Below are 20524 nucleotides of genomic sequence, written 5' to 3' on the forward strand. Positions count from 1 at the left end.
CCTGCTGAATTGGAGTGTTTAGGGATGCCAGTTGTTAATTGTCAACAAAGTTTGAACTATACTTGTTTTAATACAGAAATTGCTTTGTCACACACGTCACAGAATCAGCATTTGCAATATGGCGTTTCTGGACTACGCCGTTATATTCGACCCTTTAAACACGTTTAACACCGTTTTCCGACTTTACATAATGATAGACATTGCCCACAAACCGTGGCGTTCTTTTAACTAATAACTTCACTTTATATCTTGTTTAACATCTGACTTACGCACAACCGACCGTTGTTTTAGAGCCGCCCCGGTTACTCGACCGTGCGTTTTGAGTGGCTCCTCGTGACTGACTCGCCCTGTCTTCCCGAAGGACAAGAGAGACCCCCCTTTCTGCCTCAGCCAATAAGGACACTTCTCTCGTTTCTTACACACGCACACACACACACACACACACACACACACACACACACACACACATATATATATATATATATATATATATATATATATATATATATATATATATATACAGGGTTATTACAAATGATTGAAGCGATTTCACAGCTCTACAACAACTTTATTATTTGAGATATTTTCACAATGCTTTGCACACACATACAAAAACTCAAAAAGTTTTTTTAGGCATTCACAAATGTTCGATATGTGCCCCTTTAGTGATTCGGTAGACATCAAGCCGATAATCAAGTTCCTCCCGCACTCGGTGCAGCATGTCCCCATCAATGAGTTCGAAAGCACCGTTGATGCGAGCTCGCAGTTCTGGCACGTTTCTTGGTAGAGGACGTTTAAACACTGAATCTTTCACATAACCCCACAGAGAGAAATCGCATGGGGTTAAGTCGGGAGAGCGTGGAGGCCATGACATGAATTGCTGATCATGGTCTCGACCACGACAGATCCATCGGTTTTCCAATCTCCTGTTTAAGAAATGCCGAACATCATGATGGAAGTGCGGTGGAGCACCATCCTGTTGAAAGATGAAGTCGGCGCTGTCGGTCTCCAGTTGTGGCATGAGCCAATTTTCCAGCATGTCCAGATACACGCGTGAAACTTGCCCGCACGCGTTCAACCGTTTCCTCGCTCACTGCAGGCCGACCCGTTGATTTCCCCTTACAGAGGCATCCAGAAGCTTTAAACTGCGCATACCATCGCCGAATGGAGTTAGCAGTTGGTGGATCTTTGTTGAACTTCGTCCTGAAGTGTCGTTGCATTGTTATGACTGACTGATGTGAGTGCATTTCAAGCACGACATACGCTTTCTCGGCTCCTGTCGCCATTTTGTCTCACTGCGCTCTCGAGCGCTCTGGCGGCAGAAACCTGAAGTGCGGCTTCAGCCGAACAAAACTTTATGAGTTTTTCTACGTATCTGTAGTGTGTCGTGACCATATGTCAATGAATGGAGCTACAGTAAAGTTATGAAATCGCTTCAATCATTTGTAATAGCCCTGTATATATTCAAACCTTCAGCCAATGGGCGTCCAGATCGCTGTTGCTAGGTGGATCTGATGTCACGTTTTCGGACATTGTGACGGGAGTTTGTCTTGGAACACTATCTCAGATTGTAGGATCCTACTCCCAAATAGTCTGATCTTGCCCCTACTAAGGTTGCACAACATTGCCTCCTATGATTTACATCTACATCTACATACATACACCGCAGTCCACCATACGGTGCGTGGCGGAGTATACCTCGTACCACAACTAGCATCTTCTCTCCCTGTTCCACTCCCAAACAGAACGAGGCAAAAATGACTGCCTATATGCCTCTGTACGAGCCCTAATCTCTCTTACCTTGTCTTTGTGGTCTTTCCGCGAAATATAAGTTGGCGGCAGTAAAATTGTACTACAGTCAGCCTCTAATGCTGGTTCTCTAAATTTCTTCACTAATGCTCCTTGCTGACTCTTAATTGTTAAATGTACATGTAACCTGGCTGCTACTGAGCATTCCCGATCGCATATATATGCCTAATACTTGGCTTAAACGCGTGAAAAGAATGCACATATGCATTACAACAAACGTTAATTAGTTAACAGATTAGGTTCTGTTATTGATGCCACGCAAATGAGGTAGGAAGTTAAGGTCTACAATCCTGCTTTGCCATTAAACACGCGTCGTGACCGGGAAAGAAAGAATACGTCTAATTAATTGGAAGTCACTACTTGTATTCAGTATTTGACGATGCGCTTAAAACAAACAGACAAAGGTGAGAGTCAAGTTTACGCTCGCAAGCAGCACACGCAGAACACGAGCATAAGGTGTGCATTAAATAAACTGCTCCTTGTTCAGTCATTTACTCACCGACGAAACATATAACCTTCGCCGAATTACTGCAGACGCCGGAATCCCCAGTTGCTTGCAGATGACGCAAATAATGGTCAAAACGTCTTACTTTTAAATCCGATGACATCCGTAGGATAGGAGTTCCAATAGGCTTCATCCCCTTGGATCCAAGACAGTAACATTGGCTGCTATCACGGCTTTGACGATGCATCCCACCTGACACGAGTCACACCAAACGGCGTGGCCTCCTGTACACTCCCAGACGTCCGCAATCACAGTTCTTCCTCCCGACCGACGATTTCCCGCGAACACGGCAGGCAGCCGGCCGCAGTAACGCCACAGCGCCCTCTGGCTAAGGTAAGGAAGCAACAGAGCGCGAAGCGGGAATTTCAAAAGGAACGCGCTGCAGACAAAGAAGAAATACAGAGAACCAACCGTGACATTTCGTCACGGTTCACAAGTTATTCAAACTTAACACAATATATCTAGAAGCCCGCCTCTGAACCTCTTCGATTTCTTCCTTTAACCGACCTTGCATGGATCCCAAACACTCGAACAGTACTCAATAATGGGTCGCACTAAACTCCTACATGCTGTTTTCCTCAAAATAAACCAAATCTTCTTAAAATTTTCTCAATAAACCGACCATTCACCTTCCCTGCTAGAATGCTTACATCCTCATTTAATTTCATTTCTCTATGCAACGTTACGCCTAGATATTTAATAGACGTTACTGTGTCAACCAGTACACTACTAATGCTGTATTACACCTTATGATAACTACTTTCTAAAGCCAAGATCTCAGAAATATTTCTTTATTTACAAACAACGGTTTCGACAGATTTTGCTGTCATTTTCAGGTCTGCAGCATAGTGCATTTACATGGAATATATCTCGTATCATATGTTATGACGTAATATTTAAAATAAACTCTTTAAACATTACAAGAAACGGAAATGGAACTGAACATTTACATACCGTCAAAAATTTATTTCATAAAATGTATCCATATTGATTGGACCTCACGCCAAGTTGTCTTGGTGTGATGTCCAGTTTTATAATCTTTGAAGGTATGTGAATGTACAGTTCCTTTTCCGTTTCTTGTAATGATTAAATAAAACTTTTATTTCAAATACAATTTCATAACTCATGATATGACATGTATTCTCTATACATGCATTATGTTACAGACCTAAAGATGACAACAAAGGCTGTCGAAACCGGTTTTTGTAAATAAAGGAATACTTATACGACCTAGGATTTAGAGAGTTTTTTCCAAGTAATACAGTTCTCTCCTTCTAATTTCTGAATATGAGAAATTCAATCGAACATTATGATTTTGTTTTACCTACTCGTCAAGATACTCGTACTTACTTTTTACGACATTTATACACTCCTGGAAATTGAAATAAGAACACCGTGAATTCATTGTACCAGGAAGGGGAAACTTTATTGACACATTCCTGGGGTCAGATACATCACATGATCACACTGACAGAACCACAGGCACATAGACACAGGCAACAGAGCATGCACAATGTCGGCACTAGTACAGTGTATATCCACCTTTCGCAGCAATGCAGGCTGCTATTCTCCCATGGAGACGATCGTAGAGATGCTGGATGTAGTCCTGTGGAACGGCTTGCCATGTCATTTCCACCTGGCGCCTCAGTTGGACCAGCGTTCGTGCTGGACGTGCAGACCGCGTGAGACGACGCTTCATCCAGCCCCAAACATGCTCAATGGGGGACAGATCCGGAGATCTTGCTGGCCAGGGTAGTTGACTTACACCTTCTAGAGCACGTTGGGTGGCACGGGATACATGCGGACGTGCATTGTCCTGTTGGAACAGCAAGTTCCCTTGCCGGTCTAGGAATGGTAGAACGGTGGGTTCGATGACGGTTTGGATGTACCGTGCACTATTCAGTGTCCCCTCGACGATCACCAGTGGTGTACGGCCAGTGTAGGAGATCGCTCCCCACACCATGATGCCGGGTGTTGGCCCTGTGTGCCTCGGTCGTATGCAGTCCTGATTGTGGCGCTCACCTGCACGGCGCCAAACACGCATACGACCATCATTGGCACCAAGGCAGAAGCGACTCTCATCGCTGAAGACGACACGTCTCCATTCGTCCCTCCATTCACGCCTGTCGCGACACCACTGGAGGCGGGCTGCACGATGTTGGGGCGTGAGCGGAAGACGGCCTAACGGTGTGCGGGACCGTAGCCCAGCTTCATGGAGACGGTTGCGAATGGTCCTCGCCGATACCCCAGGAGCAACAGTGTCCCTAATTTGCTGGGAAGTGGCGGTGCGGTCCCCTACGGCACTGCGTAGGATCCTACGGTCTTGGCGTGCATCCGTGCGTCGCTGCGGTCCCGTCCCAGGTCGACGGGCACGTGCACCTTCCGCCGACCACTGGCGACAACATCGATGTACTGTGGAGACCTGACGCCCCACGTGTTGAGCAATTCGGCGGTACGTCCACCCGGCCTCCCGCATGCCCACTATACGCCCTCGCTCAAAGTCCGTCAACTGCACATACGGTTCACGTCCACGCTGTCGCGGCATGCTACCAGTGTTAAAGACTGCGATGGAGCTCCGTATGCCACGGCAAACTGGCTGACACTGACGGCGGCGGTGCACAAATGCTGCGCAGCTAGCGCCATTCGACGGCCAACACCGCGGTTCCTGGTGTGTCCGCTGTGCCGTGCGTGTGATCATTGCTTGTACAGCCCTCTCGCAGTGTCCGGAGCAAGTATGGTGGGTCTGACACACCGGTGTCAATGTGTTCTTTTTTCCATTCCCAGGAGTGTAGCTAGCTGCCATTCATCGTAGAAACAAGAAATTTTATGTAATTTGTCTTGTATACTGATACATTCACTCAACGCCGACACCTTCCCGTACACTGCAGCATTATCAGTAAACAACCGCAGATTGCTGCTCGCCCTGTCGGCCAAGTCATTGATGATACAGAAAACAGCAGCGGTTCTGCCGCATATCTGACGATACCGCTGTCTCCGATGAACTCTCGCCGTCGAGAGCAACATACTGTGTTGTGTTACCTAAGAGTCTTCGATCCATTCACACACATAGGAAGAAATTTCGTATTCTTGAACCTTCGCTGATTGTCTGCAGTGTGGCAACGTGCTCCAGACCTGCTTAGCAGATCGTTTCCTGCTCTGGCGCAGCTGCTGTTTCTGGGCACCCTAGGATGTCTACTAGATACCTTCCCCTAGAGGAATAGGAACGAGAAGTCTGCAAAGAAATAGCTGCTAGTGACATGATTCCATAGCAAAAATGCCTTGTTTAAAAATCAAAACTGAAGGACTCACCATTTCCTTACAAAGAGATAACGAGATGATTATTAAAAATACGACCAGTCTGAAATTATAGATGCACTCTCCCCATAGTCAGTGCTCCATACCACACCATTGAAGATAAATAAAGCTAGCTAATTTCTGTAAAAGTAAGTACACTGTTGTAGTTGAGAGGAAAACTATCGCAGAAGACATGACCAAGTGAAATCTCTCATAAACATAGGTCGTCTTACGATCATTGTGGGTAGATTTTACAAGAAAGCAGATTTCTGTCCCATAATTTCTCTCTATTAGTACGACATGAGACTGACTGATCCGGAACATAATTAAGAAAATGTATGAGTAACAAATACAATTTCAAACGAGTCTCGTTCAACGAGGCAACATATTTCCAGTCATCAACACTCCAATATCGGTGCTAACGGGCCCAGGCGAGGCGTAAAGCCTTGTATCGTGCAGTCAAGGGTACACGTTTGGGCCTTCGGCTTCAGAAACCCATATCGATGATGTTTCGTTAAATGGTTCGCACGCTTTGTTGATGGCCCTGCATTGAAATCGGCAGCATTTTGTGGAAGGATTGCAGGTATGGAGACAACCTCATGAATCCATGGACACTGTATGTCAGCAGCGGAGTGTTCAAGCTGGTGGAAGCTCTGCGATGGTGTGGGGCTTGTGCAATTGGATTGATACATGACCCCTGATGCGTCTAGATACGACTCTGACAGGTGACACGTATGTAAGCATCCTGTCTGATCAAATGCATCCGTCCATGTCCATTGTGCATTCCGACGGAGTTGGGCAATTCCAGAAGGACAATGCGACACCCCACACGCCCAGAAGTGCTACAGAGTGGCTCCAGGAACATTCTTCTGAGTTTATACATTTCCGGTGGCCTCCAAACTGCCCAGACATGAACACTATTGAGCATATCAGGGATGCCTTGCAATGTGCATTCCAGAAGAGATCTCCACCCCCTAGCACACTTACAGATTTATGGACAGCCCTGCACGATTCACGATGTCCGTTTTCTCCAGCACTACTTGAGACATCAGTCGAGTCCATGCCACGTCGTGTTGCGACATTTCTCCGTGGTCTCCGGGGCCCGTACACGATGTTAGATGTTAGGCAGGTGTACCAATTTCTTTCTCTCTTCAGTGTATGAGCCGTTAAATTGAATGTGCGATAGTTCTTGCACTTACCTACAACTGGCCCCACATCCTAATGAGCCTAAAATAAACAACCACAACTACTTGGATTTTGGACCAACTGAGCTTCTTCCGTACATTCCGTGCCCGTTTTGACATCGCATATACTACAACTCAGGACATAAATGCGACGCCAAAGGCGACGGGTATTCGCTCAGCACATTGCCGGCGACGGAGATGGCTAAAAAAAGCTGCTACAGCGGAATCGGCAGTACTATACACTCAAAAGTTATTTGTCCAGCTCCGGCGAATTCACTACTGCTCCGCGTTCATTTTCCCCTTGCAAACTGAGACAGTCTGAATAACAGCGGGACGTTAAATCTCTGTTACTGCACTGCACGTGGCGATAGTCGTCCGACTACCGCCTGTGAATGTTTTCCGTAACGACTCCTGTGTTGTAGCTGCCAGTGACGGCCGTGAAAACAAATAGCTAGATGACTGCATTGCTCCGATACGGCTTCTTATACTCCAAACAAAAGAGTTGATTCAGCGCCAAATGTTATTTCGTGCCGACTCGTTCTCAGTGCGCATACATCGGCCGAATGGAAACAAACGTAGCAGCGCCCGACGCAGGCCTGCGATTTTTCTCCTTTGTTTAAGCTGTTTCTCTCGGATTCCCTCCCATTTTCTGTTCACCTCTCTCTCTCTCTCTCTCTCTCCCCATCCCTCTCTCTCTCTCTCTCTCTCTCCCCATCCCTCTCTCTCTCTCTCTTTGTGTGTGTGTGTGTGTGTGTGTGGTTCTGCCTCCGAGCGAAACTGTTTCAGACCAGAAAAATTGTGTTGACACTGTGGGAGGTACTCTAAAGTTTTGTTTCGCATTGTGTATACATTTACCTATATTACTGGAATGAAATCCGAGCAAAGCTCGCGGAGTTTTAATGGAACCCAGGTGATTGTTCGGCAGGTATTCGTTTTTTATCCCCCCGAAAATTTAAACCTCTCACACAGCGGCCGCTGCTTCTTTCTCCTTGCGACCGGTCAGGAGCGGGCCGCCGGTAGACCAGCTGGCTCCTGGCGGAGCGTGGAATTGGGTTACACGGGACAGCACTTGAATTCAATTAGGCTAAGAGTCCGGGGAGTCGGCCATCAATCATACCTGGCGTCGCTCATTCGTGCCGCAGCCATCAGGCACCGCCACGTTACTTCCGCCGGGGCACCTCCCCTAACGCCGGGGGGCGCACGGAACCGTGACGTCACGGGCGCACTCCACAGGGGTGGCCTAAACAGGAGAGACCTCCCATCTCATTTTCAATGTACGCTGAACGGGGTAGTTCGTGATTGTTGACAGGCAGTGGAGGCTACACTAAAAAAATAAACCAAAAGTCTCATTACCACACGATTACGAATTAAATGCACAAAGTTTTACATGTTCTATAGCATTTATCTACTTACAGGGTGTTTCAAAAATGGCCGGTATATTTGAAACGGCAATAAAAACTAAACGAGCAGCGATAGAAATACACCGTTTGTTGCAATATGCTTGGGGCAACAGTACATTTTCAGGCGGACAAACTTTCGAAATTACAGTAGTTACAATTTTCAACAACAGATGGCGCTGCAAGTGATGTGAAAGATATAGAAGACAACGCAGTCTGTGGGTGCGCCATTCTGTACGTCGGCTTTCTGCTGTAAGCGCGTGCTGTTCACAACGTGCAAGTGTGCTGTAGACAACATGGTTTATTCCTTAGAACAGAGGATTTTTCTGGTGTTGGAATTCCACCGCCTAGAACACAGTGTTGTTGCAACACGACGAAGTTTTCAACGGAGGTTTAATGTAAGCAAAGGACCGAAAAGCGATACAATAAAGGATCTGTTTGAAAAATTTCAACGGACTGGGAACGTGACGGATGAACATGCTGGAAAGGTAGGGCGACCACGTACGGCAACCACAGAGGGCAACGCGCAGCTAGTGCAGCAGGTGATCCAACAGCGGCCTCGGGTTTCCGTTCGCCGTGTTGCAGCTGCGGTCCAAATGACGCCAACGTCCACGTATCGTCTCATGCGCCAGAGTTTACACCTCTATCCATACAAAATTCAAACGCGGCAACCCCTCAGCGCCGCTACCATTGCTGCACGAGAGACATTCGCTAACGATATAGTGCACAGGATTGATGACGGCGATATGCCTGTGGGCAGCATTTGGTTTACTGACGAAGCTTATTTTTACCTGGACGGCTTCGTCAATAAACAGAACTGGCGCATATGGGGAACCGAAAAGCCCCATGTTGCAGTCCCATCGTCCCTGCATCCTCAAAAAGTACTGGTCTGGGCCGCCGTTTCTTCCAAAGGAATCATTGGCCCATTTTTCAGATCCGAAACGATTACTGCATCACGCTATCTGGACATTCTTCGTGGGTTTGTGGCGGTACAAACTGCCTTAGACGACACTGCGAACACCTCGTGGCTTATGCAAGATGGTGCCCGGCCACATCGCACGGCCGACGTCTTTAATTTCCTGAATGAATATTTCGATGATCGTGTAATTGCTTTGGGCTATCCGAAACATACAGGAGGCGGCGTGGATTGGCCTCCCTATTCGCCAGACATGAACCCCTGTGACTTCTTTCTGTGGGGACACTTGAAAGACCAGGTGTACTGCCAGAATCCAGAAACAATTGAACAGCTGAAGCAGTACATCTCATCTGCATGTGAAGCCATTCCGCCAGACACGTTGTCAAAGGTTTCGGGTAATTTCATTCAGAGACTACGCCATATTATTGCTACGCATGGTGGATATGTGGAAAATATCGTACTATAGAGTATCCCAGACCGCAGCGCCATCTGTTGTTGAAAATTGTGACTACTGTAATTTCGAAAGTTTGTCTGCCTGAAAATGTACTGTTGTCCCAAGCATATTGCAACAAACGGTGTATTTCTATCGCTGCTCGTTTAGTTTTTATTGCCGTTTCAAATATACCGGTCATTTTTGAAACACCCTGTAGTTATTCCGTTTTACGCGCTGTTTTCACACTTTAACTGTCTATTGTCGTCAAATATGACACGTTGCTGACGAAAAACATTGCAAAAGGTTTCAAAATTATGGAGCACAGCGATCAGTCTTCCTTTCCTTTAAGTCTCCATAAAAGCGAATCTAGATTTCCGCTAGAGCGTAGCCATATTCAGTGCACTCAGATTTCAATACATTTAGTAGTACGTCAGAATCCTTTGTTCTGGCTTCTATCACAGTTCATCAGTCTTGAATGAACTGTGACAGAAGCCCGAAAGACAGGGGACTGGCGCAGTAGGATATGTATTAATACGCTGAAATAGTACATTAATAATTGCTACGCCTTAGCCGAATTCTAGATTTTCTTAAATACGGTCTGAAAGGAAAAGACGACTGATTGCTGTGATCAATCATTTTGAAGGTCATATCACAATTATTCAGTGCATTCCACATTCCCAATGGAAGGTAACTTGATTGAAAAAGGTTTTATACGCAGAGATAACGTTTTATTGACAAATAGCCAATACAGATTCAGAAAATACCGTTTTTGTGAAACACATCTAGCTCTTCATTATCAGGAGGTAATGAGCGCTGTCGCTGGTGGATGTCAAACTGATTCCATATTCCTAGGTTTTCACACCGTTCCTCAGAAGCAATTTCTAATCAAATTCCTTGTCTATGGATTACCGTCTCAGTTGTGCGACTGGATTCGTGCTTTCCTGTCAGGAAGGTCACAGTTCGTAATAACTGACGGAAATTCATCGAATAAAAGAGAAGTAATAGCTGCGGCTCGTCAAGGAAGTGTTATAGATCCTCCGATGTTACTGATCTACATAAACCATTAGGAGACAATCTAAGCAGTCCTCTTAAACTGTTTGCAAATGAAGCTGCCACTTCCCGTCATGTGAAGCCATCACATTATCAAAAAGTATTGCTAAATGACTTAGACAAGATATCTGGATGATACAAAAAGTGAGCACTGATTCTAAGGCTTGAAAAGTATGAAGTCACCCACATGAGCACTACAATTTATGAGCTAAATTTGTTACACGATAATCACACATCTAAAGGCTGTAAACTGAACTATATACTTAGGGATTACAATAACGATTAACTTAAACTGGAATGGTCACTCACATAATGTTGTGAATGTTGTAAGGAAAACAAAACGAATACTCGCAGAACACCTAGAAAATGTAGCACTTTTACTAAAGAAACTGCAAACATTACATTGTTTGCACTCTTCTGGAGCATTTCTGTCCGGTGTGGGAACCGCATCAGATAGGACTGACGGAGGAAATCGAAAACGTTCAAAGAAGAGCAGCCCCTTTTCTCTTATCACGAAATAGCGGACAGAGTACCACGGATATGATACACAAGTCGTGGTGGCAGTTTTTCGCTGCGGCAGAAATTTCTCATCAAATTTCAATCAGGAACTTTCTCGTCAGAGTGTGAAAATATTTTGGTAGCGTCCAACTGCATACTGAAGACGGATTATCATAATAAAATACGAGGGCTTAATGGTGCTTTTATGAACTCTCTGCCAGGCACTTAATTGTGAATTGCAGAGTAATCATACAAATTTAGACGTAGGTATATAGGTGCAAACAAAGAGTATCAGTGAACTTTGGTAGTGTATGCACCGAGTAACCACAGCTTTACAGTTATCTCACAAGCGCCCCGTCTTAGGACCGTGTTTACTGGAACGTTTTTCATTCTATAAAGTGTGATCAAAAGGCTTCCGTTCGAGTGCTGTGCACTCCAGATTCGGTATGCCAATCAGTCAACATCGCCGTGAGCATTGAGGAAATCATCCCACCAACGCAACAGGTTGAAGATACACCATTGGGAAAACACCCTGACCTGCTGTGTGAAGACATCTTTAACTCTCTGCTGCTCATCTCCATCCAGCAGGAATCGTTGACCTTTCAAAGCCTTTGGCAAAGGACCGAAGGCGTGATAATCGCGTTGGAAGAGATCAGGACTATAGGGTGAGTGCTCGAATGTCCCCCACTTGAGTTGGCGTAAATTCTCCGAAACGACATTTGGGATATGAGGACTTGTGTTATCATGAAGCAGCAGTACTTCTTGTTCCAGTTTCCCCGGACGTTTCACTTTATGCCCCATTCTCCGACGGATGCCAACAGGTGTTTATCCTGCGGCAGGCAGGAAAAGAATAATAGCACGTTGGTCCTGTTTTGACGTATTTGCTAATAAAACTGCCATAGTTCAAGTTTCCGTATTTACGGTACCCACATCAAGAAGATACTAACACCACACTTATCCCTTGCTTACGTGTGGGTGCTTATACACCCGCATCGGGGTCACGAGACATTGCATCTGCATTGCAGCAATACGCTCAAACGGAAATTGCAAGTTCAAAATTTGTAACGATGTTTTCCTTTCCTGCTGTAAGATACAAATACAAGCAATACGTGCACATATCGGATTTTGTTGTGTTCTTCAGTCCTGAGGCTGGTTTGATGCAGCTCTCCATGCTACTCTATCCTGTACAAGCCTCTTCATCTCCCAGTATCTACTGCAACCTACATCCTTCTGAATCTGCTTAGTGTATTCATCTCTTGGTCTCCCTCTACAATTTCTACCCTCCACATTGCCCTCCAATACTAAATTGGTGATCCCTCGATGTCTCAGAACATGTTCTACCAACCGATCCCTTCTTCTAGTCAAGTTGTGCACAAACTCCTCTTCTCCCCAATTCTATTCAATACCTTCTCATTAGTTATGTGATCTACCCATCTAATCCTCAGCATTCTTCTGTAGCACCACATTTCGAAAGCTTGTATTCTCTTCTTGTGTAAACTATTTATCCTCCATGTTTCACTTCCATACATGGCTACACTCCATACAAATACTTTCAGGAACGGCTTCCTGACACTTAAATCTGTACTCGATGTTAACAAATTTCTCTTCTTCAGAAACGCTTTCCTTGCCATTGCCAGTCTACGTTTTATATCCTCTCTACTTCGACCATCATCAGTTATTTTGCTCCCCAAATAGCAAAAATCCTTTACTACTTTAAGTGTCTCGTTTTCTAATCTAATTCCCTCAGCATCACCCGAATTAATTCGACTACATTCCATTATACTCGTTTTTCTTTTGTTGATGTTTTCACTTTCAAGACACTGTCCATTCCGTTCAACTGCTCTTCCTAGTCCTTTGCTGTCTCTGACAGAATTACAATGTCATCGGCGAACCTCAAAGTTTTTATTTCTTCTCCATGGATTTTAATACCTACTCCGTTACTGCTTGCTCCATATACAGATTGAATAGCATCGAGGAGAGGCTATAACCCTGTCTCACTCCGTTCCCAACCACTGCTTTCCTTTCGTGTCCCTCGACTCTTACAACTGCCATCTGGTTTCTGTACAATTTGTAAATAGCCTTTCGCTCCCTGTATTTTACCCCTACCACCTTCAGAATTTGAAAGAGAGTATTCCAGTCAACATTGTGAAAAGCTGAACGCTTCTTTTCAGTTGACGTTGGTCCCGTCCTTCCAGGATCTTTTTACGGCCGCAGCAAAGTCGGAGATCTGATGTTTTACCTGATATTCACGGTACGCTCGTGAAATGGTCGTACGGGAAAATCCCTACTTCATCGGTACCTGGGAGAAGCTGTGTCCCATCTCTCGTGCGCCAACTATAACACCTCGTTCAAACTCACTTAAAACTTGATAACCTGCCACTGTAGGAGCAGTAACCGATTTAACAATTGCGCCAGACACTTGTTGTCTTAAATAGGAGTATCCGACTGCAGTGCCGTATTCTGCCTGTTTATATATATATATATATATATATATATATATATATATATATATATATATATATATATATATATATATATATCTGCATTTGAATAAGCACGCCTATACCAGTTTCTTTGGCGCTTCAGTGCATATCCAAGTTGCTGACAAGAATAGTATGCATAAGAATGGGATAGAAAATTTTGTGGCCGAGCGGTTCTAGGCACTTCAGTCCGCTGCAGCTAGGGTCGCAGGTTCCAATCCTGCCTCGGGCATGGATGTGTGTGATGTCCTCAGGTTAGGTTCAAGTAGTTCTAAGCCTAGAGGTCTGATGACCTCAGGTGTTAAGTCCCGTAGTCCTTAGAGCCACTTGAACCATTTTTTTTAGAATATTTGGGATCTATCAGATAAAGATCGGTTTACTTTTCTGAAGTGTAATGTCAACAGAGAACCTGTTATGCCGTTGCAAGTGGTAAAGGAAGCAACATTTAAGTAAAATCAAAAAGTATTCGTAGGATATCTCGCCCTATAAAAAGCATTCATCAACGTAAAATGGTGTGTAATATTCCAAATTCAGAGAGAAATGAAAGCTGTAGGGAAAGACAATCTACAACGTGCACAAGAACTAAGACGAATAAGCAGTGAGGGATTCTGTTTAGAAATATGGTACTATAACAGGTCAACGTCTCGTTCGCTGTTATACTTGATAAACGTATGTTGGTAGACGATCATAAGAGATACAGTATGGTACATAGAAAATTATGTTCGCATAAGAAAATAACTTCTTTTATTGAGCTAAAAGTTTCATGGCTATTTTGCACAAGCACACGCAGTCTAACTCTCACACATAATGGAAACATGCACCCGCTCAGCCTGCCGTACTCCAAGCATCCCAGACATACGCACCAACCCATCCACACACACACGCTCACAGGAGGTACGTTAATACCATTGATATTACAGAAGGGGAATAATCGAGAGGTCTTTACGCATGTGTTGTTAGAAATTAATCGCCACAGCCCTGAGAGGTCCATTTCTCAGTTACGTGGAAGGATTACTGGAATTTACGCCGACGTTTTGTTTTGTTTTCGGTCACTCTTGAACGATTTCGGCTAACCAAAGGAACTGAAAAAAGTAACAGCACTAAAAACATTACCAATAACAAACTAATGACCTTAGCCAGTGCGATGTCGAGAGCATCGAGTGACTGGGTGACGAACAGATCTCTATAAGGAAACTGAAATATTTCTGACCGAAGCCTCGGCTCACCGCAACCAAGAACTTTTGAAATTAAATTATACAGTAAGAGAGGGCGACAATCTCAACGTTGTCAGACAGAAACAGTACTACACATTCCATGTGGAATAACATGACGGAGTGTCTGGAAAGGTGCAACGACCGGCACAGAAAACTTAAGCCACTTATGACTGGAAAACCTAAGAACTAGGAATGGTTTTCCGAGTACGATAACGACTGAAGAAGAAGAAATGAATTAAAATTTGTGCTGCAGCTGATACGCGAACCCGGGTCTTCTTGCTTGCTAGTAAGTCATTCCTTGTGGAGAACACTGTGAACAAGAAAGCATGGATGACTTTCGGGTGTTTGATAGAATCATGAGTCGTGAAAATAGAAAATCCGTGTTGTTTGTGGACAATTGCAGTGCGCACAATGCTCTCCCTCCATTAAAATCCGTGATAGTGCAATTTTTATCTTCTAACACTACGTCGAAATTGCAGCCCTTAGAACAAGGAGTAATCAAGAACGCCAATGACAGCCCTGCAACTATCAACATGTTACATACTAGGAGTATGCTGGGCAAAGCGCGGAGAAACGTGAAGGAGCACACGATCGTTAATTGATTCTGAACATTTGAAGTTTCGACGACAGATTCAAATGAGCAGCTTCTGGGCTTAGTGCATAAGGACGTAAAATCCGAGTTTGATTCTGACACTGATTAATGGGAATTTTGACTATAGATGTTATTTTGTACTGTTCTTACCCCGTTAGTATCCTCGAGTCCGAACGGACGAAAGTGCTGACTCACTTTAATAACGCTCACATTCGTTTAGAAGATTTCGTGTGTGTGGACAACTGTGTCGCAATAGCGGAATCACTAACCCTTGCCGAGAGTGTTGATTCCGCGGAGAAACGGAAAGAAGGCTTGAATGACGAAGAGGAAGGGGAGAGAGGGTTGGGTCGAAGAAGCACAGCCAGTGAAAGCCAGGAAGGCGAAAGCGGTTCTCGACACAGAGCGTACACGGAGAAGTGTGAGAAGGTAGTTCTCGGCCACCGAACCACAGACAGTGAAATTGACTCGCAGGTGATCAAAAGTTCAAAGCAAAAGTTAAAGCCAATGATTTCTGGAAATTTGTATGTACGTAAATCGTATTTTTTAATAAATTTAATTTTTTTACTATGGAAGTATTTTATTTTGAAGTTATAAATTGTTGTCTATTTCAGAAGAAATAAAAGAATATCTATAACAGTCTATCTTGATCTCTTTTTTCTATTAGTAAAACTGAGTATGGTCATACATCATACACAAAGGCGAAAAAAAATCGCAGCACAGTAATAAAAAAATAGTGGGTTTTTACCCTATTTTTCTCTTTTCGGGAACGCCGTTATATCGAACCCTCGATATGTTTGTTGTTGTAGTCCTCAGTCAAGAGACTGGTTTGATGCAGCTCTCCATGCTACACTATCCTGTGCAAGATTCTTCATCTCCCAGTACCTACTGCAACCGACATCCTTCAGAATCTGCTTAGTGTATTCATCTCTTGGTCTCCCTCTACGATTTTTAGCCTTCACGCTGCCCTCCGGTACTTAATTGGTGATCCCTTGATGCCTCAGAACATGTCCTACCAACCGATCCCTTCTTCTTCTTTTCTTTCTCCTGATAACAACGTCCTCCTGAGTAGTCCCCGCCCGGAGACCCGAATGGGAGACTATTTTCCCCGGAATATTTTACCCAAGAGGACTCCATAATCATTTAACTATACAGTAAAGCTGCATGCTCTCGGGAAAAATTACGGCTGTAGTTTCCCATTGCTTTCAGCCGTCGCAGTACCAGCACAGCAAGGCCGTTTTGCTTAGTGTTACAAGGCCAGATCAGTCAATCATCCAGACTGTTGCCCCTGCAAATACTGCAAAGTCTGCTGCCCCTCTTCATTGAACCACGCGTTTGTCTGGCCTCTCAACAGATACCCCTCCTTTGTGGTTGCACCTGGGGTACGGCTATCTGTATCACTGAGGTACGTAAACCTCCCCACGAACGGCAAGGTCCATGGTTCATGGGGGGACCCTCGATATATCGAATGCATTTTGCCTTCTCTAATGATTCGATGGATCGAAGTTTGACTGTAGCTGACTAAACTGTACAACTCGGTCGACACGATGTAAAAATAGTTCGAAAACTTGAATCTAGCACCGTCATCATAGACTTCTGCCAATCAATGTGGAGCTATTAAACGAGAGAATACAAACAATTAGAGGAAGGAATAGTAGCAGTATTCAAGCATTACTTTGCATCTGGCACCAATAATTTTAAGAGGACAAGTAGGAATCATGTTGTTCTCTTGTTCGCCCTATATGGATAGGCGACAGACGTTTGTTTTGAACACCTGCAGATTCATCTGCACAGATATAGGGAAAATTATCAAAAAATTTTAAGTTGTTGTAAAATCATTGTTTTTCTGTGAATACGTAGGTAGAGATGCGTTAACCAACAATTAATGCTAGTAATAATAACTAGCACAAGAAATGATAATGAATGTTTCCTTCAATGGATTGTAAATCAGAAAATGTCAAATATGCACATGATTTATGTGTTTAGGTGTATTAAATGCACAGTTTTCTTTCAATGTAATTATTAACTATTTGGAATAAATATTCAGTATATTTACTAGACACGTATCAATAATTTCCAGGCCTGCCTCACACAGTTGCACTGTTCGGTAACTTAAGTAATCGATACATCCAATGTTGTGCTCACTTGTATTCCTAGAATGAATGCCTCAGTTTTGATAAAGGAGGTTCAAAGAAAGTATTCGTCATCTCCAAAGAGAAGCCACACGTACCAGAGGCTTTGTTAAGAATTTATTTGATTGCGTCAGCTGACCTTTGCGTGCGTGTACGTTAGCGTTCACGTGGAACTGATCTCTCACTACGGTTCTGCCGCAACACTTCCTACTCCCATTGCGCGTTGCCCTAAAAGGTTCCTTTTATTGGATGAATTCCACTCCTTCATAATGAGCAAATGTTTCTTAACACTTAGCTGTAAAAACTACCTATTATTTGTAAAGAAAGATCATGGACTGGCTACCTATATTATCGCAGATTTTTTTGTAAAGGAACATGAAAGATTTCAGTCGAAACAAACCGTCCGTTTATTAAGGGGCAGAATCCTGACAGTAAGACATCAAACGGATACAACACTCGTTATAATCGTTTCCAGGATAGGTATTCGAGTTCTTCTAATCTGTATACCAACATATAATTCGCTGCTGAGAGTAAGATGTGCATGAATGACTGCAGTAACTGTTCATTCTCTAAATATAAATGTAAGTAAGTTAATTTTACAGGAAATGACATCCCTCACATAACAGACTTATTGTGCAACTGACCTTCCCATTTACAGCTAGGAACACGTAATAACGCGGGAAGCGTAGTTTCGATCGACCTTGTGATACGGTACCACTCAAAAGTTTTGGATCACGCATGATAAAAACTATAGACCCAATTTAATTGTATATACACATCGTACAAACTAGGCCAACGAAATGATTTTTTTTCCTCTCTGTCGGCAAGTACAATTCAAAATGGGTTAGATTTTAGCCTCTTCAAAGTATCCACGCTTAGCCCTCAGAAGAGCTAGAGAAACTCTTGGCATTCTGGAAATAAGATTTAGTAGTTATTTTGCAGATATTACAATCTGACACCCTTGTAAATTATTCAGCAGATCTTAAACACTGAATGAACTCTCAGACAGGTTCATCCCATAAGAGCTCAATGGGATTTAAGTGACGTGAATTATTTGGCCAAAACATATTCTTTAGTTCCTCACGTTTCTCTTTACTGCTGAGACACCCTCTGTGCAATTTAGAAGCTTGTTTGGGATAACTGTCCTGCTGCACAGAAAAACCGCGACCAATAAGTCTCCTGCTGGTTGAACTGCATTGTTAATCAGTATCCTGTGATATGCTTCCTTCTTTACTTTTCCATTAATCTTCACTGTATTACCGACGTTATCACTCGTCACACTCTGGTTGACCCTTCACAATGCTTCACCGTTGTTGTCACATACTGACACTTTATACGCTCTCCACGAAGCCGACTAACAAACATTGGACGATGGCTTCCTTGAATAACACCATTGCTCCCAACTCCAATTTTGATATTGCTGCGCCCATTGCATCCTTTTCTCCTTATTTTCTATGCGAAATAAAGGTTTTTTGGTCTCCGCATCCCTTTAATCCTTGTTCGCGAAGACGGCTGTACGCTGTTGAGACCGAGATTGGAGGTTCTAGCGTACTATGTACTTCTTTGCGGATTTCAGGTGCAGTACCTTTGCTCTGACATTTACGCTATGCACTTATGAACTCATCTTCTCTGTGTAATGTTACTCCGGGTGTTGTAGATCGTGAAGCGCTTGCACTGGCATCAGTTTGTTGAACTGATGTAAGGTTGTACACTGTTGCAGACTGGGCTACGCCTTTTTTTGTCGTTATCGTCGCACTACATAGCTTTCCTGACACATAGGTATAATTACAGCTCGTTTTGCATTTCAGTCTCCTGCTTCTGCCCCATTATGAGATAATATAGTGTGAGTCTGATGAAGTATGCAAACACACTGCTAGATGCACGTACTCTGGCGTGAACTAATGCGAACTGATTGCTATACGGACAGCTGATCGATTGAAACCTATTCGAATGGGAACATCTTAGACGAAGGCACGTCATTGTTGTTGTAGATACCCATCTGCGCCCCTCTATGCGAACAACCCGTCAAATACACAAGAGAGACGCTTAGTTCTCACTTGTTTGCACTTGTTTTACTATCGGAAAAGGGATATGGTTTTAACCACACATCCATGGTAGTGATAGGTTATCGAAAACGTTTTACTGGTAGTGTATTAGCGTAACAACATTAGATTAGATCAGGAATACGGGTTTGTCTGAGGAGGGTAAAATCTATCCTCCAAACAGTGAAAGACAGTCTACCTAGACCATTTCAAGGGGACCACACCGTGGTTCAGGTCGAAAAAATCGATTTTCGGTTTTCATCATATTTCGATAGATTAAGGTTTTATTGAAGTACCCTGAAAAGAATTTTGCTGAAATTTTTTTTTCGAGCATTTAAAGTGCATTTTCCTACCACGTGTGTTTATGTGCCACGCCCACTTCTCTGTCACCCACTTTTCTGCGTATATTTTGGATCTTTACATTGCACGTTAGGGATTTTTTTTTACTCCCGAGTGTGTTGGCTATCCTTGGAATCCAACAGTCGGTATTCTTTTGTTTCTGGTGGTTGTAAACAACACGCTTTCGAACACGCGGTTAGTTTTGTTCAAGTTTGATTGCGAGTAGTTGTTATAGAAAACTTGCAGGTATACTATGGGCAGGCAATTAGGAGAAATAGAGAAAATCTGGAGGCAATGAAAAGAGATGTTTGGGCCATACTTTTCCATGAGTTCTCTACTGATGATAATCAGGATAAAATTCGTGGTGCAAATATAATAGGGCTCAGGCAACTAGAGAATCTTCTTCTCACCAGCATTCTCTTCCTGCTGCTGTTATTACAGCAATAAACCTATTTTGAGAGACTTGGCTCATCCTTACCTTCTAAGGAAAAGTCTGCATGGGCAGACACAAAACCCAAATGAATGTTTCAACAGTATAGTTTGGAACCGCCTTCCATAAACTGTATTTGTAGCGTGCATACAATAAAACTAGGAGTTTATGATGCTGTTATTACGTTCAGTTGTGGTAATACTGGTAAGTGT

The sequence above is a fragment of the Schistocerca cancellata genome, chromosome 5 (genome assembly GCF_023864275.1).
Source record: "Schistocerca cancellata isolate TAMUIC-IGC-003103 chromosome 5, iqSchCanc2.1, whole genome shotgun sequence".
NCBI lineage: Eukaryota > Metazoa > Arthropoda > Insecta > Orthoptera > Acrididae > Schistocerca > Schistocerca cancellata.